Source organism: Rhinolophus sinicus, linkage group LG03, assembly GCF_036562045.2.
Source record: "Rhinolophus sinicus isolate RSC01 linkage group LG03, ASM3656204v1, whole genome shotgun sequence".
Lineage (NCBI taxonomy): Eukaryota > Metazoa > Chordata > Mammalia > Chiroptera > Rhinolophidae > Rhinolophus > Rhinolophus sinicus.
The window spans coordinates 179,285,961-179,311,536 of NC_133753.1; the positions used below are offsets into that span (position 1 = coordinate 179,285,961).

Here is a 25,576-nt window from a genome sequence, read left to right on the forward strand (position 1 = left end):
TATTTGTATCAGGTGGGCTTTTGCTGTTCAGGGAATCAAATAAGGAATTGTCTACAAGTCTTCCCATCATTTTTAGGAATGCTTGTCAATCAGATAAAACCTAAATTATTTGACAACCACACCATCTTCTGAGCAGTTGGAGCCTCGTGGCTGCTGCTTTGGACTGTTGAGTTTCACCTGAAACCCCAATTTCACTCCTTGCTTTAAAGTCTTTCTCCATAGCATCATGGATGTTAGTGCCTATATCTTAATTACAAAGCAGGCAAGTTTGGCTCTCATTTTCTGTGATTGGTTTCTCTAACCAGCCATGATGAAAAGATTGTCATACAGAGAAAAAGAAAAGTAAGCCATTTAAACATTCATTTTAATTTAGTGACAAATTGGGAAGCAAACATATGCTCTATTAATGTTCAGAGTCTTCAGTGCCCAATTAATCCAGCACTGGGTTTTCAGTAATCTCTCCTCTCTCTGTCCACGACATAAAAATCTTTCATTACATCGCATTACATTTCGTTGCTTGAGAGCATTTTACTCTTATGTCGCTTTCAGCTTCATATTTTAAATACAGTAACTGCCCTCGTTAACATTCTCTTTGGTGAGAAAGTAGTTATGTGATCTCTAGATATCTTGCAATGTCCTTCCCTCTGTTGTGGTCATCTCTTGAATTTTATTGTTTTTTGGAACACAAAGTACATATACATTTAAGGGGGGAAATTTTTTAAGAAAAGCAAACCACAGTGCCATTTGGAAAGATATTGTGGAACATGGCATCTGAGAATTAAAAGCAAACGAGGAAGAAAAGCAAGTATCATGACACAAAATTTTTAAATATGAGACCCGTACTTGGCATGTCTGTACTTACTTCAAAGGCAGTTTACCTGCTGATAAATGTACTTTGAATGCAAACATTGTTGCAGTGCTGATTCTTTCTGGACCTGGAGGTTTGGAACTACCTCCTCTTGATGACACTAACCAGTACGAGACCCCTTCATTCTGCTGTCTTACTTAAGACCTGACCCAAACATCCATTTTTTGATTAAAAGGGAGATATGAGTCAGAAAAAGAGTGAAACTGTGGCATTGATGTTTATCATAAGGCCTCCCTCCTAGAATTAGCTCTTTATGAAACACTGACAAAATCCCAACTAGATACTTTTATTAAACAAGTCGTTTAATATGAGAATAATTGGGAGATATAGTAGCTCGACTTGGTTCAATTTAGGATTTGGCAATAGTACAACTGGCTTGGTGGATTTTATCATTATGCATTGGTGATTACTTAGTCTGACCACACTATTTTGATTTGTGTTAAATTATACCTGTTGCTAAGGAGAGCTTAGAATATTTTACTTGAATGTGAAATTGAGCCATTTCAAACGTTTTATAAAATGGATGATAGCAGATTAATGAAACTCTCTCCCTTTTTAATTTTAATCCTGCAAAGGAGGTTTAAGCTTTGCAGCTAAAAATACGATAAGCTAATTTTCATGACCAAAATCTAGACAATATGCCAGAAGGCAATTGCTTTTTTAAGTAAAAATGCATACCTTAAAATACAAATCAACACCTTAGAAAATTTATTTGTGTACAGTTATATAAAGTTCACTTTTAGGGAAAAAAAGACAACCCTTTTACAATGCATATGGTTAAATTGAGCTGAATTTTCTTTAATTCATCAAATTAGATATACATAAATTTACAGCTTTTTGATTTTTACTGAATAATCTATGTAATCAAGAGGGCAAATGCATTGTTTATGACACATTCTGGCTATGAGCTTGGCAAAACACATTTTTAGAGGACCTGTCAAAAATTATATTAGTATTCCAAACATTAGTATCAATCTCTATAAGGTTTAATTAAAGGATCCAACGATACCTTTTGATTGAATGACTTTAGTTTGTTTGTTTGGCTGTTTTAAATATCAGTATAATTCCCTTTTACTTTTAATTCATCCAAATAAGAAGGAAGAGAACATGGTCGATCATTTTTCATCATAAAGTTATTCATTATCTCACCCAGTGGTCCTCAGACTTTTGGATTTCATGGACCATTAACAGTTTTTTGTTTGTTTGTTTGTTTGTTTTTTTGTTTGTTTTTAAAGGAGGGAAGTTTACATTGGGTAGCTTGCCAGATTTCAATTTTGCCAAGGGAGAAAAAACAAACAAACAAACAAAAAAACAAATAAACCTCAACATAGTCTATCCATACCCTCGCATGAAAGAATTGACATTTTAACTCCAAAGAAGTGGGAAGGTCATTGTCTGAGTTCTTTAAATGGAATTAATTGAGAATTTTGAAAAACTCCATAGGTTGTCATCGTTTTTCTTATCTGACCACTGACCAATAAACTTTTTTTTCCCCCCAAAGAAGGACACTTGAGTTTGGCTAGCCTGGGGAATCACTGACTTAGATAAAGCTCATTCAAAATTGCCATCAGTCCATTACAAAAGAAACAGAAAACTAAATTTTATCATGTGTTCCTCAGGTACTGGTCAACATTTCAAAAGACAATTTTAATTCATCTTTGCAACAGGAGCTTTACAAAAGGGTACAAACACATGCTAAGACGTCTATATTTTTATTTTCTCCATAAGTTTCCACGTGCACTCCTTCATAGCATATTTATAAATAATGATATTGTAGATTTAAATTTCCCCTTTAATTTTTAATGCCAGAATTTAGTGGAGATGTTAAAAAGCAATAACACTCAACAACTAGAAGTTAGAAAAGAGAGAGAGATAAAAGAGCAAAATGTATTCAGTACCTCCAGGGACAAGTTACTTTATCTCCCTGGTCATCAGGTATCTCAAACGTAAGTGATGGGTGTTGGATAAAGCCATCTCTACGCGCCTTCCTGTGTCTCACATTTTCTGACTGTACTTCTACTTTTCAAACTATCCTTGAAGGCTGGATTAACTACATGACTTTTTGATTGGTGGCAATAGAAAGAATAGAGTTTAATGAAAATGGCTGATTTTAATGTCAACCATATATAATATTACTGTATTAAGAAAATGTCTTCCTTTCTTCTTTCCTTTTGGTGAGATTTTACTTTGTAAAGAAATCATTCAGAACAAATATTGAACTGTGATTGTAATGAAATAAAATTGTGGTTATAAAATAAGAAAATAATTATTTTTACCCATCAGGTAGGGATGGAAATAAATATATTTCTCAGCTCTACCCATGGTCCCCAATGCTGTGTACATAGTGAGTATGTCAATGCACTGGGAAAGAACAGATGCCCTCAGAGGGGGCTGTGAGCTTGGGATGCCCCTTTAATGAAATGAATGGCTGTCACTTTAAGCTACCTTCCTGAAGTACCCCCTCCAACATGAGGCTCTCTTTGAAGGCAGGAGAAGATCATTTATTCTCATAAAAAGTGCCATTATTATGCTTGTACAAATGGCCCACACAATGCTTTTTACTACAATTATAAATGGTTTTCCTAAATGAATAACCTACAAGCGGTTTTCCCAAAAATGGTTTTCCCAAAAATGAATAACCTACAAACATTTTCCTCAGCCTTAAAATCTGCAGTTGCTCTGGTCAAAATAATCACATCATTCCCATGCTCTCTGCTGCTCTGTATTTCTCAGAGAGACAGTTACACTTTTGCTTCTAAGATATCACAGGTGTTAGTTAACAGCACGTTCATTAAGTGCTTGGCCCAAACAGAGATTCCCTGGAAAAAAGAGAATACAAGTATAACATTTTCCTTTTGACCTGTTGAATAATTATTACTATACTGAAAGCACGTAAAATATTAAAACAGTGGGTGACATGGGGGAAAACTCAGTAAAAGTTATATTATCATTATTTACTTTATAATTATAACCATTATTTGAGTGTATAAAAATTCTGAGCTTACTGGTCACTATTTCTTATCTTGGCTAAATATACGTATATATTTTTCATATTTGTTATGGGGCGGGGTGAGGAGGTGGGGGGTGGGGTGGGCTGTCTTGCCCGTTCAGTCTTTCATTATGATATGCAGTATACAGCCATATTTAAATGGTTGACTTATATTTGCTCGGCATCCCTGTGGTATACTTTAGGTTGCAAGTGTCAGAAGAACACACGGTTAATCTTTTTAGGTTGTAGGACAATAAAGATAATAGAAGGAAAATAGTCGATATTTTTCAAAGCACTAAGAAAACCTCTTTCTTCGTCTCATGAGAGTTCGGACCACTTTTTAAAAAACTTACACCTCTGTTTATTTGTGATCCATGCTTATCATTTTCTTTAGCTGGTGATTTTTTTTTAAAGGATAATTTTCAAATTTTCATTCCATGGTATAGAAGTATAGTGTTTATAAACATGTTAATGATGTGACTGTCTTTATAAAGTTGTGTTTAACAGTAGCAGTATTTATAAAGCAGAAAATGGACCCAGTGTAAAAATGACAGATTTGATTCTGCCTCTAGTCTTATGTTTCCCTTTTATATAAACATTCAGTTTCTCATCTCTTTTCATTTTACTCGCTTGGATACCTCAATTTAATTTTTTCTTGCTGTTTTCTACCCCTGTAACTTATTAGGTCTCCTGAACATCTTTTGGGTGATCTACCAATTTGGGAAATTATAGGAAGAGAAAAACACAGTGCTCTTTCAAGTGATAAAATATGAAAATCACACTCTGTGATGGCTAGCTTTATATTCCTTCATAAGTTATTCTCCTACAAGATGGCACTGCACATTGTAGGATAAGCTTCGACCCATGCTGCCCATTTATACTGCACATCAAATTTAATAGTAGTGTTCTGGCTCTAATTAAACTCTTCCTGTTATAAATCTCAGCCAGTTGATCTGATTAATAGAGGAAATGAACACCCAACACCGGTTAGTGTAAAGCTATTAAACAGATGAAACAAAGTAAAATAATTTCTAATCATCTGTGGGGGTGGGGGACACATCTCTGCAAATGTGTCTGTGCCACATTTATGCATGTGTGCTCAGAGCATTCATTCTTCAGTAAGTTGTCTTTGTTGGAAGAGTTGAAAACTTCCTGGATAGTTTAGTCTTGAACAGCTAGCATACTGGCTGTATCTGGTTCCCTCCGACCCACACATTTTGGCTTAAAGAGCTTCACTCCAGTTTACTTTTGTAGTAAATGAAGGTGTACCACCTTTCTGAAGGGTTATTTGTACTTTTCCCCTCTTACGTGATCTTCTTACTTTGTGAATTATGGGGTTACAAAGACTATGTACATTTGTCTGTGTAGTTAATTAGGGAGAACCTGAAGTTGCTCATCGAACTGCTTTGAAAAAGGGAGCATTCCTAGGAATAGAAACTTTAAAAATGTAGGCCAGTTCATCTTCATGGGAGGAAAGCTCAAAAATATTACTGTTTAGGTCCAGGAAAGTGCCTCACCCTCTCATCTGTCTTCAGACTAGAATAAAAATCCCAAGGGTAGGAGAAGAAGGAAAAAAAAAAGTAAAAGAACGAAGAGAAAAAAATTAACCCAAGCTTACATTTCTATATTTCTTCTCTAATTTTGTTGGAACGGTGTCACAACTGGGTGCCCTGTGTGTGTGTTTTAATTTTTTTCTTTTAGCAATTTCCTTATTAGCGTGATGTTCTTGAGTTCTTTTACTAAGAATCATTATTCAGAAAAAAAATTCAAATGAGAGGTTTGGTTATCTACATTTTCACTTTCTTGTGAAGCCAATAAGCTAAGCAGCGTAGATACTAGCTAGGCTGAAACACTATTAAAAAATGCAATTCAGACTGAGTCACTGCTCGCTATTTTTATAAGTGAGACCCTAATTCTGATCGACCCCAAAGAATGGGTGCCATGACTAAGCAAGAAGCATAAGGCAACTGGCTTCTGCGGATGTTATCTCATTTGGAACACATTTCAAACTTTAGAACAGATTTTTAAATTAGAAGTTGAAACCTGCAGACTGTCAGCAGAAGAGGCTGATTCACTCACATAGAACTTATCTTACTTTAAGTTACATAGTTTTTAAAGAAGTAGGTTACCTGAAATGTGTTGTGATACATCAAAGGGAGGAATAAAAGACACTCCCAGAATAAGGGTGACACATGCATCTAAACATCTTTTGGACTTTTAATATATGCTTATTTGAATGGGGACTTCTTTAAATTGGAAGCGTGTAGTTCAGTAAAACTTATGAATGTTCATGGATCTCTGAAAGGTCACTGAAATTATTTTTCTGCAATTATTTCTTCAGTGGTGGGGACGCTTCATGTGGAACTTTTCCAGTGAAAGCTATTATGCCACTATTATTATTGGGTAAATTTGAATGAAAGTATTGTCTTGGCAAGATCAGAAATAAGGAAAATCTTAGATTGATGGTGGTGAGTTCCTTATTAATTGGCCATTGCTTTTATTTGGAATCAGAATAGTTACCCAAAGTCTGAATAGTTACCCAAAGTTACCCAGAAAACTGTGCGAATACTCTAGAGTTCCTTAAATTAGAGAAACTACACAAATGATTGCCTGTAATGATAGCCATAATAATGATTTTGACCTGGCTTGAATGTCAAGACAGTACTTGGAAAATACTAATTTGTCTATGAAGCAAAAGCTGTTATGTGCTTATCACCTTAGGTAACAAAATCGATGATGCAACTGCACTACAGGGAGAAATGCATGGAGTGACCCACTAGAGGTCCCTTCCAACTAAAAAAAAAGTTTCTATAGTTCAAAAGAGTAAGTTGCCTTAATAAGTTGGCATTCATGAGTGCAAAACAAGTAAGGGCCAGAAGGGGGGATCACAGGTGTTATTTCCTTAGGAAGATGCAAAGATTTATTCAGAATATTTGTCACATTTTATCTCTTTCTTAAATCCTTATGTGGGGCAATCACTCAGCTCTAATTAGATATTCAGAACTTGTTGTTCCAACTTGATGCATTTGAATAAGAAAGTGTCACTTGATGCCACGGAACTGTAGTTGTGCTTTCTAGAAATTTTAGCTGTTTCAAATATCTCAGAGCAGTGTTTTGCAAGACAGATTTTTTTCTTTTTCTTTCTTTTTTTTTTTTGGTAAAATGGAAGAGTGCCTCAGTAAGTTTCTGCTTGCAAAGCTGATGGAAGTGGTGGGTGGAAGAGGTAAAGTACATGTTTTCTGATAGTAGGCAACGTGGTAGAAAATGATTTTGTTTCTATATATTATCTTTGCAGAGTTATCATTAAGAAATGTAATTGCAATAAATTGATATAAAAGCCAGATAGTAAAGGGACTAAAAGTCCCTATAGAGACACCATTCTGTCACTTATAATGGCAGCAAAAGATAATTGGAGACAAGTACAGTAGAACTAAACCATTGCCATTTTCCTTCAAAAATATGCTGCTGCCTCTTATGTTTTTCTGTAGAAATTGGTTACTTCCTCTGCTTCAAGAGTATGCCATGAACCATCAAAACAGGGAGAAAAATATCTGCTTTTTGTTTTCCTCCAATACCTTTTTAATAATTAGAACACACCAGAGAGCAAAAGTGGGTGAGATACAATCCTGTGTGATTGTACTTTCCAGTAAATTGCTGGGTTGCTTTTAAGTTTCTGCGCTCTGTATTGAGAATCTGGCCTCTGGCCTAAACTTTGCCCTCCTCCTTATGACATAACGAAAACATCTGCTTGGTCATATCCCCTTCTTTCCACAACTTATTTTCTGGTTCTCTACACTAGCAAATACAGAGCCACGCAAGTGCTATTACACAAAGGACGATGCTCAAGCTAAACTGGAAGGTATTTTTTTTTGCTCATAAAGTAGAATCGTAAAGGTTTTCCTTTTTAGGTAAAGGCGTCAGCAAGAAAGAAAATAAGTAATCCTTGGCCACCATTTGTATAAGCATATTTGTTATTCATTCTCAGAAGAGTTGTGTTAACTAGGTATATCCTTATATTCCAACACAGGGAGGAGTTTGCACCTCCTGGATAAGAAACACTCAGAAAGCACATATTTTGTATGTGCACCCCACCAGAGCAGCCATACATGTACACACCAGTCATTCCAGCAACATTCTGGCAGGAAAAACCTCTTCTTGCCCACATTATGTGCTTCAATAAGTGAAAGTGAAGATTGCATGAGACATGGGCCTGATATACCTCTTCAATGTCACTAACATTATTAAAATGACTTTATAAAGAGGGGGGGGAGGGAGAGAGAGAGAGAGAGAGAGGTGTGGCGATTCCAGATGATTAAACTTCTTCGTTCTTAAATGTCCTCAGCAGTTAACTCAGGTGAACAGACCCTTGCACTAACAGGGACCTGCATATAACTCCCCATAAAATATGGATTTTATTGCAGCAATGACAACCCTTCTCAGCACCATGCTGACCTCTCCAGCATCTCCCATCTCAAGTTCTCCAATAACTCTTGGCAGAAGAATATCTAACTACAGAAGTAATTCCAGCTCTGCAGCTGCTGCAGTACACAACATCGCAACGTCCCCCTTTTTAAAATTCCGGATTTACGCATTGAGGGCTCCACTTTGCCTGCATCGGACACTTAACACCAGGCGCACTCGGTCTGCTCTTTAACCAGTCGGGGGAGGCTTTGTACCCCAGCTTTGTGCCTGGCCAGCCGTGAGAGCACGAGCGAGCTGCGTTTTCCACATGACTTTTCCCTGGACGGTCTGCTCCATTTTCGGAGTCCAGTGTTGGAATTTCCTTGCAATCTAAGCATTTCTGTCCTATGTGAGTCGGCAGGTGTTGCCCCGAACAAGCAAGCTAACAGTTTTCTTTAGCTCCTTCTCTGAGGCAAATCATCTCTTTATCTTAAGTTTTCCTTATTGGGAGCATTCAGGACTTTTCAAGGTATTCGATTTTCTGCTTTACTCCAAAGCCAAGAAACGTAACTCAGCCAAAGCGGTCCCGCATAGACCCTTGTGATGTGGGCAGGTGGAAATAAATCAAGCCCAAAACAGCTCCGCCGTTCCTACATGCACCAGCGCCCTTGGTAATTGACCAGCCAACTTTGAAAATGCCAGCGCTCGCCTGGCAGCCTCTGCTGGTGGAGAGAAAGGCAGCGGGTTCTCCCCGGCGGCCCGGTTACATATGCCCCCACCCAGCCCCACGGTGGATCGGTCTTACCAGAAGGCGGAGGAGCTGCGCACAGGCTCTCCGGGTAGCAGCGCCGGTCCCCGGCAGTGGCAGCAGCGCCGCCCGCGCAGCCAGACCCGCGTGCGGCCCCGACCCGGGCTCGCAAGCTGAGCATCCCTCCCAACTGCCCAACCGGCGGAGAGGTCTCTCTCTCTCTCTCTCTCTCTCTCTCTCTCTCTCTCTCTCTCTCTCTCTCTCTCTCTCTCAATGATTGGCTTCCATCAAAGCTACAGAATTAAAAGAAGAAAAAAACCCAGAAAAGGCATGCACAACCCCCACCCCCACCGCCAAGAGCCCGCACCCACCTCTGCTTGCCTTCCTAAGCCCGGGGAAACCCGCGACCCGCCCAGACTGCTCCTGCCTCTGCCGCCGCTGCGCTCGCTGGCTCTGCGGCTCTTGCTACCGCGCGGCTGAAACTGCAGCTCTTGGGATGGGAAGGTTACGGGCTCGGGAGAGCTGGCTCTTGTGGGCACACACTGATTTGCAAGTGAATGAAGTGGGAGGGAGCAAAGAGAGGAGGACTTTGTTAGAGGCCCAGTGCCTGCCCCCACCCGCCCCCTCCCCTTGACAGAATGACTCCCTGTGTTTGAAGTCCTGAGCAATTCGCTCCCAGTAACACTCCCTCAGCTCTAGGCTTTCCTTTCTTTTCCTTTCTTATTTTTTTGGGGGGTTAAGACATACTCAGAACTTATGTGACTCTGTCTGTTGCCTCCGTCATACTATCAAAATGCACCCTGTGCTAGCTATTAGCAGCAAGGGGCTCATGCTCTTTTTTTTTTTTTTTTCAACCGACCGAGCAATTACAGTTCCCAGGGACACAGTACCTCCTCAGCTGTCAGTTGGCCAGCTTCGTGTTACAGCGTGCGTAACATGCACACATATAAAACAAACCCGGTCTCAGGAGATAACGGTACCAATGGCTTTTCTTTACAACATAAACAGGCGTTCTCGAGACGCAAGCAGACCCAGATTCAGACGTGTCTTTCCTTCTCTCCAGCCAGGAAGACAGGTTTTCACATAGTCCTCTGATCTCTATTACTCTTTCAGAGTGAGTAACCCCAGGATGTAGCATGAAGCCACGCTTCTTTGGGTTGCAGGCACACGTGCAACGCAGACCCTTCAGGCTCATCATGACTTACGGCTGATTCCATCTTTCTAAGGGAGTTAATACTTAGGATACAGAAGACTTGGCAGAAGAGGGGTGTATAATGATGTTCAAAGTCGGTTGAATGGTTTAAGGTCTTTCAGAAAAAGTTCCTAAAGTAGGATCACCTCCAAATTAAACTCTTTGGAATACATAGCCCTTTGAATAGCTCTATTTACAGTTACAAAAAAGTAATTTCTAATATTAGGGTACTAAGCTGCAAAAAATCTTCTGCTTGTCAAAGTATTATTAAATGAGAGTGATGGTTCTCTACATAGGCGATGTAGACACGATGGAGTCAGGCACTGCTGGATTAGGAAAATGAAATCTAATTGCCATAGTGATCGCACCTGGGATCAGCAGCATCCCAAGCCAGCTGTTTGTGTATTCTGCAAGTTCAAGGGGAGATTTCCATTGCGTGGGGCTCAAAAACAAAATCCAGGCTACTTTGGCCTCTGAGAGGTTAAATGGGTTGGAGGTTGGTCTCCTTCCCAACTGAGCTCTTAACTAGAAAGTCTTTTGTTTCTCCAATAGAAGTTCAGGCATTTAAATAAAGCCCAAATCAAAGTATTTCCTCTAGGCAGTCAGTGCTTCAAAGAAGTGTGCATGGGATGGTTTTAGCACAGATGTTCCACACATGGAAGATGGAAAGACTTTGAGTTTCTTTCTTGAAAAGACCTTTCTCTCGTGAAGAATTGCCACCAACTTACAAAAAGAGGCTGAACATTTTGTCATGCAGCTCTTCAAACTCTCGTGGAGAAAGGATAGGCAGAAGAAAGCTGCTTTTCATTCATAGTCCATCCCTCAGATTATGAATTTCTTACACATTTAATTGGAAATACTAGCTCCTTATGTTTGTATAGTCCTTTACTGCTTACAAAGTACTTTCATAGACATTTTATTTAATTCTTCTTTCAACAAGTAGTGTGATTTCCCCCCCATTAGAACAGAGGAAACAGATTGATGAAGAGATGGCATTGGTTAAGAAAAACGCACAAGGCAATAAACATGGTGAGCAGAAGAGGAAGAAATATTACTGGTAAAACTGTGTGTGTGTGTGTGTGTGTGTGCGCATGTAGATATAATTATAGAATTATAAGTATGCCGATAAAAATGTCACATTTCAGACTACCTTTTACAGAAAGATATGCAAATTGCTGATTTTTTTGGTGTTAAAAGTGGGATAATAGTGAAGTTGATGTGCTACCTGTTGAAGCAGTTAATATCTCACAAAGGAAATCTCTAATTGTTTGCAATATACTAGTCTTCAAACCCCATTAAGCCACATATCACAGGTGATTAAAACAACTACTTTTTGTTAAGAATGGATAAACAATCCAGTGGCTTCCTAACAGTTCAAATGGCAGCATTAAATTATATAAAGGATAGCACTTTTATACTAAAGAAAGAGTTTTTGTGTGATTTTTGAGGATTTCTATTAACCTTTACCACAATAATTATTAATTTTCATTGACACAATTGATGTACGTATTCAGAACTATTTTATTCTCATTTCAGAGATAAAGAATGAGCATTGCTGAGGTTAAGTGGTTGTCTGATGTCATATAAGTGCCGTTCCAGTTCATAGTTTGGCACACCGAAACATAACTGGCAAGTAACGGAAGCTAGTTAGGGGTAGTTCCACCAAACAGGGGTCCTTGTTAGCATCATGGAGGGTCTTCTCATGAACCTCAAGAGTGGAAATTCTGCAGGTCCTCCAGAATAGCCTGGAAACAGACACCGAGAAGCCGCCATCACTCTGCCTGGAGTGCTATGTTCTTCTCCTTAGTGGGATTCTGCCTCTGTTTTGTCTCTCTTCGCACCTGCCTCCTCTGTCCTTCTGTCCACAGGGCAGAGCAGCACCACCCACAGTTCCAGACTGTACCTGTTAGAAAGAGAGGGGGTTTCTCTCTCAGCAACATTGCCAATTTCTTGGAAAGCAGCTCTGATCGGTCAGGTGTTCTCCTGGACAGGCCAGCTGGGCCAGGGCTGGGGCAGGAGGCCATGATGCTGCAGGGTTACCTACACACTGGCTCCTCCAGGACCCAAAGGAGGGTCAGCAGCTAGGGAGTGTCCTTGTGACCTGAGATGACATTTCAAAGAGTCTGCCCCTCTATAGAGCCTCTTATTTTGCTACAGCTGAAGCACCGCTCCAGTTTTTTGGGCTACTTCATTATTTTATATGCTTCAGTAAAAATTACTTGTCGTTCTGTCCTTTTACAGCTTTACAGCTTGCAAAGTTTCAATTTTTTTTTTTAAAAAAGCTCCTTCATAGACCATTATTAGGGATATTAATTTTGATGAGGGATTTTTCAACTTCCACTAAATCTCTCTTCAGATGATTAAGAGGCTATCTTATCCTTATAATGGGAATGCATATAAATAAATAATTGCCAGTTCTCTGACTTTACTTTCAATAATATACATCTGTATGCAATGATTACCTGATAGAAAACATTTTCATGATCGTCAACAGTTATACTTGATTAGAAGAAAAAAGTTCACTCTTAAAACCATGTGCCTAATTAAGAATCTTGGCGTTGATGGTTTTGATTCAACCGGTCCGAATCTTCCATCTAAAATTTACCCTACATATGTTGCTGCCAGAAAAGGTACATGCATTACAATGCTTATTATGAAATCATCATGGATGTGCACACATGGATAGATTTCACTGAGGAATACATGCCTGTTCCACACCTCTGTCCTGCGTGTGTGTGTACGTGTGTGGGTGCGCGCGCGCACGCGCATACACACACACACACACCAGTGTTTAAGGTGGAAAAGAGGTTTAACCACTCTGGATATTATTGAACTGAAACAAAGGAGACAGGAAACCTCCATGGAATTCCCCTTTTGTGAGAGCCATGGATATCTCAATACAAGCTAAAATAAATTCACATAAACTTCATATGCTTATCCAGGTTTTGTAATCCTGGGAGAGTTTCCAATACTGTATTTAAAAATGGGTTGGATCCCAGGATGCATTAAGACATTTACCTCTTGATCATTATATTTGACTCATCACTATAGGTAGATTAAAAAAGCCAGGAAATTTCCAAATGAGATAAACACAGCACCAAAAGAGTATTGACTTACATGGATTTTAGTACTCTGGAGTTTAAGGGTAGGTAGAGTGGACTTCAATTTTTGCTGAATTCTTTTTATATTTTATTCACTGCTTTGTGGTGGCATTTAAATTTGATCAGATATATACAAATCAAGTTTGGTAGACTGTCCTATGTCAATGAAGAGGCATATCCTTGCTTAGAAGAAACAGCCCAATAAGAGTATATGCAACCTATCAGTATATTATTTTAAATAGCTGGTATAGACCAAAATAAAAAGAAAATTCTACACTTGCATTTAGAGAGGAAAACATGTCCCTTCTTCCACTAACTCCTCTCCGAATTATAGAGCACTTGATGAGAAGAGTGGCAGGCTGGAGTGGGAAAGACAACATAATAGCATATGCTAAAAAATATTTCAGGATTTTATAGATTGTGAGAGCCTAACAATTTAACAAGTTTTGTCAAAAAGAAGACACAGAAGAAAGACAAGAAGGAAAGAAGATTATTCTCTGTACAGGTATAAGTGTTCTTCCTAGAGACCAGGCCCCACCTAAAGCCATCTGTTCCTCTTTATATACTTAAATACCCTTTTCTCTTTTTGCCCTTTCTCTTGTGTTTCCACTGTTCTTTGTCAGATACCTATAGTACTTTAGCTAGACTTCGTTGTTTTCATGTTCTTTTTTCATCTACTAGACCGTATATTCATTGAATTATTGAAGGTAGGGAATTTATCTGTTTGGTCATCATTTTATCTCCTGGTGCTTTAAAAAAGTGCTTGGTGCTTTACATGTATAAATAAATAGAGATTCAGATAAACTACAATGGATTCAGTAGACCAAAACTGGAGATGATTCATAGATATAAGATCATGCTTATGACCTAAAGGCAGTAAGATTGGAAAAGAGAAGGTTCAAGTTGGCCATGAGCACTCTTCAGATATGTGAGGAACTGTCCTATGGAAGAAATTAGACTGGCTTTTAGTGTGATAGAAACTTCAATTAGTATGAGCTGGTGTAGCCACTGGAAAATACTGCATTTCTTTGATTCTAAGACACCTGTATTTTCATATTTTAACATCTCTGAAATTTTGATGCCTCTTACAATTGACATGATAAGAAAGTATCATGTCATGTTATAATTGGCAGTGTCTCTTCTTTCTTTGTGACACAAAGTAATGGTGCAACTTACGACCATTGGCTTCTTAGATCTGATGACATGCAGATGGTAGATTTCAGTTCAACATCTGGAAGAATTTTCAAGCTATTAGTTCTCTTCAAGATGAAAGATCCTGGCAGCTTCAGGATAGAGATGAGCACCATCCCTGAAGACGTTCAATTATGGACTGGATACACATTTGTTAGAAATGAACACAAGCATCAGATTTGGGATTGAATGATCTTTCACATCTTTGTCAAAACTAAGATTCTTGAATTTTGATCCAACCTTCTTATTTTTGTGGTTGAGAAGAAAATGATCACACAGGTGTTAAGTGCTTTGTCCAAAGTCACACATCACATGAGAGGGCAACCCATGGACTATCCATGTCTCCCATTTCCCAATCTAAACTTACATTCATTTACTATTTACTCCTGTTTTCTCTTCAGGCTTACAGTATAGAAAATGGGTACATACAATATTTTGAAAAGATCAATACCATGTATTGCATGTATACAAATGCCATTTACTTGTTCTTTACATGTGTTATTTCATTTAATCCATCTGACAGCCTATCTACTAGGTGTTGCTATTATTTTTTACAGATGAGGAAACTGAGGACTGGGAGGTAAAGTAATTTACTTAAGGTCACACAGTTAGCATGAGTCAGATCTGAGTTTCAAACACACTTTGAAGTGACATCCTTCACTCTTAATCACCATGTAGGGGCTTACAGATTCACAGAATTCACTGCGGAATCTATATGCAGCGATGTGAAAATCAAAACCTGCCATAATCCAGAATTTCTGGTTTTAAGATAAAGATGCTTTGGGTCTTATATTACTATCTCTTTTTATTATTTGTCTCAAGATATCTGGATAATGGTTTCAACTCTACTGCATTTGTGTCCAAACAAACCTTAATGCTTTTGTTAAATTTCAGGGCCAACAGAAAGCTTAATGAGAAGCTAATTAATTACCTCTCAAATCAAGAAGATTTTGTTTTATTCTCTGCCATGAGTGAACCCAATCCATGCCAACTTCTACTCTTTTTGTCTCTTTAGGTATTTACCCTAAATAGAGAAACAGCTGTATTTAATTTATTTCCTGACCTCTATTTCTTATTCATTGTGGGCCCTTGGCCATCTGTAAAGATGCATTGACTCTTACTGGTCTTTTCGAGGAGAGCTATCTTTGTGCAATTCTGGACCTTCAGTGACAGTCCTTATTCCTCAAAAAGGAACTCTCCATAGAGGGTGCAAGCAGAATTCTTGGTCACAGCTGAGGTCTCTTCTTCTCTCCTGGGAAACTATATTTATTATTGCTCTTAGAAAAAAAAAAAAAACACTTGGAAAAAAGCTGCTGAATGTCAATCGATAAGGGCATTTTTAAAAGAACCTTAGTTAAGTTCATTTTTGGATACTTTTCCAGACATCATAATATTCACAATATCAAAAAATATTTTCATAAGCTGGTGGTTTACTGAAAAATTGTGTAGTCTTGACCAACCCTTTGTCTCTGGCCTTAGTTTATTTATCTATAAAATGAAGGCCTTGAGTTTTCTACTCCAATAGTTATTCTGGAAGACTTTTCTTTACATTGCTATTGGGTGTGTGGCCACTAGGGGGACAGAGGCAAGGCCTTTCTATTGAAACTTGCTTCTCATTTCTAATTCAGAATAGCGATTTTGAAGAACCACCACAGGGAAAGCCAATTTTTCTTAATGAAACATTGAATATTTTTAAATGCCTTTTTATTGATTGGTATAAACTGTGATATGAACTTGTACTTCTTTGTAAAATTTGAGATTTGGAGGGAAATGGTTATTACTATTTCTTTGACCAGTAAAGTTTTTGTATGTATAATATAATCTCACATCTACATGAACATTACCATGTAGGAGGTTTTACTAAGCCCATTAAGAATCACCAGCCATGCTATTTTAAGAATGCAGATAAATAACATTTAAAGGATACTTTGAAAATTTTCAGTGGTCATCGAAATTGCTAATAGTTAATATTTTCAAAAACTAAAGCAACACACTAAGAAATTTCTAATTACAGAGTTCAAAGGGAACTCAGTGTGTTGTAACTGGAAAAGGTCTGTAATACATAGTAATACTCTTTAAAAGCAATTTTAGTAGCTAACACATATTGAACACTTACTATGTACCCAGCAATGTGCTAAAAGCTTTTGTTTATACTCTTTTGATTCTCTCAACAACTCTGTGAAGTAGTCACTTTGTCATGCCCATGAGTAAATGGAGATTTAGAGAGTTTTATTGTTGTGCCTGTCACACTGCCGGCCTGTAGCAGAGTGGAGTTTGAACCCAAGCACGATGTGTTTGTACCACACATCGCAGTGGTACACACTTTTATCCACCAATTGTGTCGTTGTTCATTGCTAATAGCGAATTTATATGGCCCTTTACAGATTCTAGAATGCTTCATGTTCACTACTACTTTGTGTGTTCACTACAATTCTCTTCAGTAGAGGATGCATATGTTATATTATTATTAGCCTTCGTGTTTTCAGGCAGGGTTGGCAAACTCAGAAAGGTTGAGTCCTGAACAAGAATCTATAATGACAGAATGCATTTAGAAACCAGAGTATTTTATTTTCAACTATTAGAACTAGAATCTGGGGATGGGATGAAGGTTTCTAATTCCCGAGCTGTTGGTTTTGAAAAGCGTATAGTTATAGTCTGGTTGTCTCTAACTTAAAAACAAAGACATAAAATTCTCAGAAAGCTTGAAACGTTCTATTTTTGAATGTCAATAATCACTCCATTTATCAAATGCCTGTTGTACGCTGGGAACTACGGTCAGTGCTTTGTAATTGCCTGTTTGATTCTCCACGACAAGTTTCTAAGGTCAATATTCATCTCATATTACAAATGAGGAACATGTACCTCAGAGAGATTAAATAACTTATCTGAGGTCATACAGCCAGCAAACGGTTGGATATGAACTCAAATCTTAAGTATGACTTGAATTCAATATACTTAATAAGTTTCAGGGTATCAGATTTGTTTGAAATGATCGTAGTGACACTTTCTATTCTTAGATATAAATATGACCCAAGTTGCAGCTGGTAAGGCAGTTAGCCTGTGGGTTTATATGGATGTGAGGAAGTATATGTGATAGAACAAGAGGGTAAGATTTCTGTTGGTCTCCTTTTTATTTTGCACAATATGATCATTTTTTTGTGAGGAATAAGGCAGATCTGTTCTGTCTTATAACAAATTGGGGCAGTTGTCCTGGAGTGATTGGCTGTGAGCAATGAACGTAGGGGTTGAAACACAAGCACTGTCCACTAATGTGATAATACCCTATTAGTCCATTAATGTTCTCACCACCCACCATAATGGGTGGTGGAATCTTCCTGGTTCCGCCTGATCCCCACAGCTTAACCCTTTATTTTAAAAGATTCATTTCACTTTTTGTTCATTTTAATGTTGTCTTTGTTTAAAGTGGAAGGAAAAGGAAGTACAAAGCCTGCCTCTCTTCAGTCCCCTGAGGCCCTTTGAGATGCTGCTAGAAAAGGGGAAGAGCTGATAAGATCAGATGGTAGTTCAGAAAGAAATTGATGGTCCTTCCTCAAAGGGTTTTACTTTAAATAGCTGATGATACACATAAAATTAGACCATGAGCTAGTATGTTGTATGCCTCTATATACAGAGGGTGCCAAAAAATGTATACACATTTTAAAAAAGGAAAAAAAAACTGTGTTAAAATTGTAATACTCAATATATACCGGTAACAAAAGATGAATACCAGTCACGTTTGACTTCTGCAATTACAAGAGGTGCTCAAAGTGGTTACCATCAGCATCCAGACGCTTCTGATTACGGCGAACTACTGCTTGAGCAACGTTGACCAAAGTGTCCACTTGTATCGCTGTGCATGCTGTTTCAATTTCTTCCCCAAATACCGCCAGTGTAGCTGGTTTTCTGCGATACACCACATCCTTTAGGTTCCCCATAGGCAGAAGTGAAAGGGTGTTAAGTCAGGAGAATGTGGGAAACTCAACCACACCTCTTTGTCCTATCCATTGTCCTGGCAAATTCTCATCGAGGTAAGCTCTCACATCTTGGTGGAAGTGCAAAAGACAACCGCACATCTACCATTTTCTTTGACTGTCCTGCCGGTCTCACGGTGACGCTAGCATTCATCTGATGGACGCCATCTTTTGAGCGAACGTCATACTACACATTGCTACCATAATTCAACTTTGCAAAGTAATACATAGAAAACATCTCTTAAAATTTGTATACATTTTTTTTGGCACCTCGAGTATACATATTTGGTATATTTTATCTGTGATGGTTTGTCTTGGAGGGTTTTGGATAAGTGCATGAGAATTATATTGTGTGCTTAAAGATAGTAGTTTCATTTGTTATTTTTATTTCTGTATTTATTTACAAATGTATTCTGCCTTCATCTAAGTTTTATCAAAACTTACTTGAAACAATGTTTTTACACTGAAAACTAGTAGATTCTTGACATCTTTCATGTGTGTGTGTAGTCAGACCTCCAACAACATCACATGTCACTCCCCTGTTCCTGCACTCAGGACTTCCCATAAAACAAGGCAAAACAATTGGGGGAACTTGAATTGTCTACACAAGTATTGTAAAGGCTGCGTTTGGCTATGACATTCCTGTTTGACTCCTTCATTCCTTCCTATCTCTTCCTCCCTTTTTCTACTCTCTGCTTGGCACATCGAGGCTACCCCAAAAGAAAAATGATTATGTGATACGATCCTCCCAAAAAAGCTGTTGTGGTGTGTCTTGCTACATCATTTTGGGGCACATAATCTTATTCCACTAGCATTCTACGACTCATGATTACAAACATACAGCATTCTTACAGATCGATTCAACATTAAAACTACAGCATCCTTTTGCATTTCCAAATGAAAATCGTTAGAACTGGGTATTAAAAGTGGTCAGAGAGTACATAGCCTACCGGATGAAACATTTAAATTCCTATTTTTCTGTTGCAAGTCTTTCTGGTGGAAACCATGGGGGAAATGTTATTTAGTTCACACCTCCTTTGAATCCCTCTGCATGTTGCTGCCTCTGCCGTATTTTACTAAAACGTTACAGTGGCTTCAGTGACAGTTTGTGATAAGTTGAACTCCTCACAGCTTGAGCCTTCCCTCACTTTGTAGTGAACGCCACTGTTGTTGAGTGGAACACAGGTCACTCGTTGCTTAGCTGGACCTAGCAGTCTACCCAAATGCCTTGTGTTTATTCTTTGCTGCCTGGTGGCTCCATTTGATTGCCCTTCTGATGCGTGCTTCTGAATATAAAAGGAGGTGGGAAAATATTTGGGAGTTCAGTATCTAAAAACAGAGCTGAGTGATCTGGACCTCCCCATACAGCAGATTTCCTGGTTTGTCGTTCGCCCTCTTGGAGTTGAGACTGATGCAAAGATGTTGATGGGTTTTAAAGGCTGGCCTCTTAGGACGTGGCAGCTTGCCACCATGCCATCAGTTGAAACTAATGATTGCACAGAATTCTCATGAAGCAGATGGCTACTAACCACAATATTAATATTACTTTGCTTTGTACATTTAGGGAAAAAATCATTTCCACAGTTGCAAAGGAAAACCTCGTTTAGATTGTATAAAGAATGGTCTGCAACAGAAATAACATACTGTCAGGGCCTGTTTTATATGCTTTCATTATCAGTGACAAATGGTGATATAAATTCTATAGCAAATTTGTGCTTGGGATTTTAGCATTTTTCTCAGCCATTTCCTTTCCCTGCATAGCTAACTGTGGAATAAAATGCTATGAATTTTACCTTGGAGGGATTGACAGCTGGATTTAAATGTTATCCCCTTAATTTGCTTAGAGATACTATTGTTCATAAATTTCAAGAGTGGATATTCTTTGACAGGATTTGGAATGAAGTGGAGGTTTGAGGTAATTGCTTAGGTAATCCGGGTTGCAGAGACACCTCTGCCTGGATTCCCCCATAATGTAGCCAAATCAAAATATTTTTTTTTCTTCTGTTTTTATTAGTCAGGTAATTACTTCTGAGCTTTGTTTTGTTTTGCTGATGACATTCTGCTTGTACTTATCGGGAGAGATGATGGTGACAGTCCAATTCATGTTGATGGAGCGGGTGTCCTCCGATCTGTGTAATTCAGCCATGGAACGCCAATCATTATTTTATTTTGATCAGTGTTCTAGACCGTCTTTAATACTATTTTCAGGATAACTCCCAAACAAAGGTAACTCAGAAATGCCTACTATTAGGGCTTTTAGCATGACTTTGCTTCAAGCACGACAATTTTAAAATTTGGAACACGAGAGTGAAATGAAACACTTGGCAGCAGTGTGCAGTTCCTGTTATCTCTCAAACAATCTTGAAGCCCAGCGTAGGCAGACGCGATTTATTGTGTGTAGGCTTTTTGAATAGACCCGATGTTTGAAAATGGTTTTTTCACCTGCTTGGTTTTTTGACTTTCTTATTATTGTGAAGTTTTTAAAACATAATGTAAAAAAGGAAGGGGAAAACACCAACTATTTTTTGGATCTAGGAAACTACTAAGAGAGACATAGAATCATAAGAAGATAGGAAATGGCTAATGAGTAAGAGAAGAAAACCGTATCTTTTCCCAGAAAGAGTTGGAAGGAAGATTTAGTAAGGGACAATAGTCTTATGTGGTCACGTAGGTCTGTTTTGAACTCTTGGTAATTGAGCTCCAAATCCGAAAGAAGACGGGTAAAGGTTTACTCAGTATCCAAGTGACTGTTTCTTAACAAACCATCTTTAATTGTATTTGACATCTAGTTTTTGACCACTTAGCAGTTTTGCCACAATAAATTAGAAGGGCAGGAGGTGACATGATGTTAGCTGGAAGTTTAATGACACTGCAAGTGACAGCTGACCTTGTGTGGAAAGAGAACCACCAGTACCACCACACACAAAAAAGCAGATAGCAAGGGTGTTATAGCAGAGATACAATGATGAATCCTTGCAAAGATGACTCTGAAATTCAAGAAAAGTTAAATTATAGTCACTTTCCCTTAGAAAGTTAGTAATGATTTTTTAAAGAAACTGATGAATGAGTTAATGGTGAAGATTGACATATGAATATGTATGCTTCAATAAGTTTGGAAAATTCATTTATGTGGAATAGTGGACTTCCAGTGACACAGTTCATTAGGTGTCTTTGCATTGAGTTGGGTCATATCAAATCAAACACTCTATCCTTCCCTGGTTAATAATGACTCAAGGGATACTGGTGTGGGTCAAATATCTGAAATTACTCACTTGGAGATTCATTCCTTTGGGCCTTGAAGGTATTTTAATTTTCACAGTCTTCCTGTTAAAATTGAAATGACTGTAGGTAAAATAACTATACCCTAGTAATACATAGGTATTACATTATTGGATTACTCTGGAAGCTAAGTACTGTGAGAATTTTATGCAGGATGAGCACTTACTCATTTCTTGAGCTAAAACTATCTCCATACATTGGATACTGAGGAAAAGATTTTGAAGGAGGATTCAGTTAGCTTATTTCCGTTCTATAGAACAGTTGTATAGCTTTTATTTTCACCTTCCCATAGACTAGAAATCTTCTAAGCTTCATGCACTGGAAACTTCCATATCCATGGTGGTAGCTGTAGCTGATGAACTGATCAGTCACTCTTTTGGACTAACTGACACGCTTGCTGATATTACAATTGCAAAATAAATGTTGCAATTAAAGGGCACTTGATTATATGCAAGGAGAACTCAAGGACGATTGGCAATGTCACATAAGTTAGCTAGGGAAATAAGAAATATATGTATTCCAGCTAATATATACTTACATGGACATGCTTCTGGTTAGTAATAATAAGAGAGGAAAAGAGATGGAGATTTCAGAAGGGGTGAAAGGAAAGCTGTGGCTGTAGCAAATGTGGAAATCAGTGAACTCTTGGCTAGATGGCCCAACCTTGTTTAAAGAGAGCACCAATGGTGAGCTCTACCGACCTCAGTTCCAAGCAGAAAAACATTCTGTAAGAGGATTGCTTAATTTTAGGGTAATCATCCCTTCTAGTTTGCCCAAGATAGTTCTAGTGTATGCCTCTGGTACTGGTTTAATTATTGATAGTGCTGTATTTTGCTGGCAAAAGTGTTCTGGCTTGAATGATAAATAATTATGTGGTCACTCCACTTAATTTTGAGTGAAACAAGAAGAGAAAAATATGAAGCCTATTTTGGAACTGGTCATTCACAGATAACCTCCCTCACAACCTCTTATTTCCTTACAAGTGAAGTAATAAAAACACACTGGGCAGTCATAAGTCTAGTTTCCTACCTAGTAAAGAAATGACATCAAACCCTACATCAGCTTCAACCTTTTTCCCTTTCTGCCTTTATGTTTTATGGAGCCACCTATGTTCACTGTGAAATTGATAATAACTAGGCAAAGATGAACATTTTGGACGATAAGTGTGGAAATAAACAATGCTGGACTTCTGAGTTTATATCCAACAGTGTATCAGCCAGGAACGGGCAGGGGAAAAAGTGAAGTCCAGACAAATGTTACTCTTTCCTCTTGCGACAGGCCTGAGTCCTGTTCCTCCCCTGGCAGCCCACCCTTATTTCTAGGTGGGGAGGTTATACGCATGAAATCTATCATCCTTGGTATCATTGACACTGACTACAGTGGACAGTACATTTTTCACACTTTATGAATGGGTCTAGAAAGCGGTTTCAGAATTTTTCAAAGTGACTTTTGGGGGCAATATTCCTCCTTACAAACATGAAGAACATGAAGGCCTGACTTGCAGCAATCACACAGAGTTGCTTTCAGTGTGTTTCCGGTTTTAACAATCCCTACTACTAACTTTATATTCCCTCTCTTAAATAACATTAGTATTCTTTTACCACTGGCTCTTGGAATATATTAGTGTGTAGATACCTAACCTTGGTCAAGGCAATTAAGAAATTTCTGAGAATTGTGCTCACCTACCTAACCAAACCAAATCTGATACAGTATAAAACCCAGGATTGAAATCCCAGCATCTCTCCCTAATAGCTGGTTACTTTAAACAAGATTCTTAGTATCCCTCTGCTTCAGTTTCTTCATCTTAAACTGGAGATGATTGCCGTATCCATCTAATAGGGTTGGCGTGAATCAACCTATATAAAGAGCTTAGAAAAAGTCCCAAGCATATTATGAACACTCAGTAAATGTCAGCTCGCTAACAACATCCTGGCTGTTAGCTTTTGGCATGATCCTCTCCCTACGTCTGTGTGTAATGTACCTGCTGAACCAGCAAGGACTTAGCTGACCAGACCGGCAGAGACATAGCTTAGTAACACCAGTAGTATTTCTCTGTAGCGCAGTGTGGAGTCTCAGATGACTGGCTTGAATTCACAATTCTCCTCTGGACTAAGGAAGACAAGAGTGCTGAAGGATTACCACATAAAATGGGGACAATTATGACCCAAAGTCTAGGCATCCACTGGGGAATATCACTTGGCCATAAAACAATGATCTATTTTCCTTTGATGATAAGTGTTAGAAAAACAGAAAGTACCTCATCTCTTCTTGTTCTGTTTGCCACATTCAAGCGATGTCCTTGGAGATGGTGTTTATTTAGCATGGGGAAGAATGTATTACACCTTTCCAGTCAAGAATAATCCATGCCCTATAACTGGAGTGTCTGAAAGTCCTATTTGGTTACCTTCTTAAATTTAAAGCATCTTGAACATTGATTATGCAATTATACCAGACTCTCCTGGTTTCTCATATGAATACTCAATAAACTAGCCTTTCTTCAGTGCATATGGGACTGTGCTAGGATGACGGACTTATTAGACATGGTCCTGCCTTCAGTGAACTCATCTTCTAGTTGCGAAATAAAACATTAGTGTGCTTGGGGAAAAAAAAAAAAGGCTCTGAACCCATTCTTCATATGTGTTCTGATAGTGCAACCCTTCCTTTCTTGTCGTAATTCACCATCGAAGTACCACAACACCTAATGCAGTGCCTTGTCTCCATTTGCAATGTTGTAGGTTACTAATAAACATTGTAAATTAATTACTCCCCAGCTTATTCTTGCTTGAAAAAAAAAGGAAAAAGGCCCTGTTTTCTATATGCTTTTGTGATTTGTCCTGCCCTTACATAACATTTTTGTACCTGAAATTCTTGCTTAAGTGCTGTTTTCATCACTTTGATTTAGCTGTAGTTTTTAAACCTCTTTTTTTTAAATTGAGGCCATTTATGTAAGGTGGCTATTCCAATGTCTAGAGCATGAAAAGTGATCAATGACAGTTACTTCAACCTGTAACTATATTTTTGTTCTTCTACCTTGCAGTTCCAAATTATTCTTTCCAGTCAAGTAACATATTCAAGTCTGTTTCCATTCTATATATTTATTCTTACGTTATGGAAGATGAAAACTAAAGTGGGCAGCACTGGGGGAGGGTCATTTCTCTCTCCAGGGACAGGAATATAGGCTCGTGTAAAATATTTTGTGGAGCAAGAGTAAGAACAATAAACATCTGAATATACTCCCCATTAAGTAGGTAAAATTATTTTCCTAGTTTCTTAGCTTTGTCTTTGAAGCTTGCATTTTATTTATATCGTGTTTCCCCAAAAATAAGACCTAGGTGGACAATCAACTCTAATGTATCTTTAGGAGCGAAAATTAATATAAGACCCGGTCTTATTTTACTATAAGACCAGGTATAATATATAATATAATACTGGGTCTTATATTAATTTTCGCTCCAAAAGACGCATTAGAGCTGATTGTGCGGCTAGGTCTTATTTTCAGGGAAACCTGTAGTATAAATTGTATGCTCTTTTCAGTAGATGTTGCTTCTTGTACTGAACAATGGTCACTAAAGACTGTGTTTCACTCCCATGTAGTGTTCCTGATACGCCACCAAAAGCTTTCAGTTAACTTACTCCTTTCAGAGCAGCGACATGGAACACTATTTCAAGACCTTGAAAAACCTCAGGTTTATACATGGTATTGTTTATCTGTATAGTCTTTACAAATATTCTTCCTGTACAAAGTAACTTTCAGTTATTTCTTTGAACTTAATTTTATAAAAATATGGCAAGGCTGAATTGGATTTTCATGATTCTTGCTCAAATTTGGGCTTTCT

At 38.2% G+C, this 25,576-nt stretch overlaps 1 protein-coding gene across 2 annotated transcripts in view; it reads right to left on the reverse strand.

The window, feature by feature from the left end:
- The window catches only part of CDH6 (cadherin 6), a 128,291-nt gene extending 118,741 nt beyond the window's left edge, over positions 1–9,550 (reverse strand). Inside the window, exon 1 of one of the 2 annotated variants that reach the window (XM_019737329.2) lies at positions 9,378–9,550. The gene's annotated coding sequence lies outside the window, so the exon portion shown is untranslated. Of the gene's footprint in view, positions 1–9,063; positions 9,212–9,377 lie in introns of those variants that run through there. The other variant, XM_074329044.1, reaches the window with a different exon arrangement.
- Between the last annotated feature and the right edge of the window lie 16,026 nt (positions 9,551–25,576).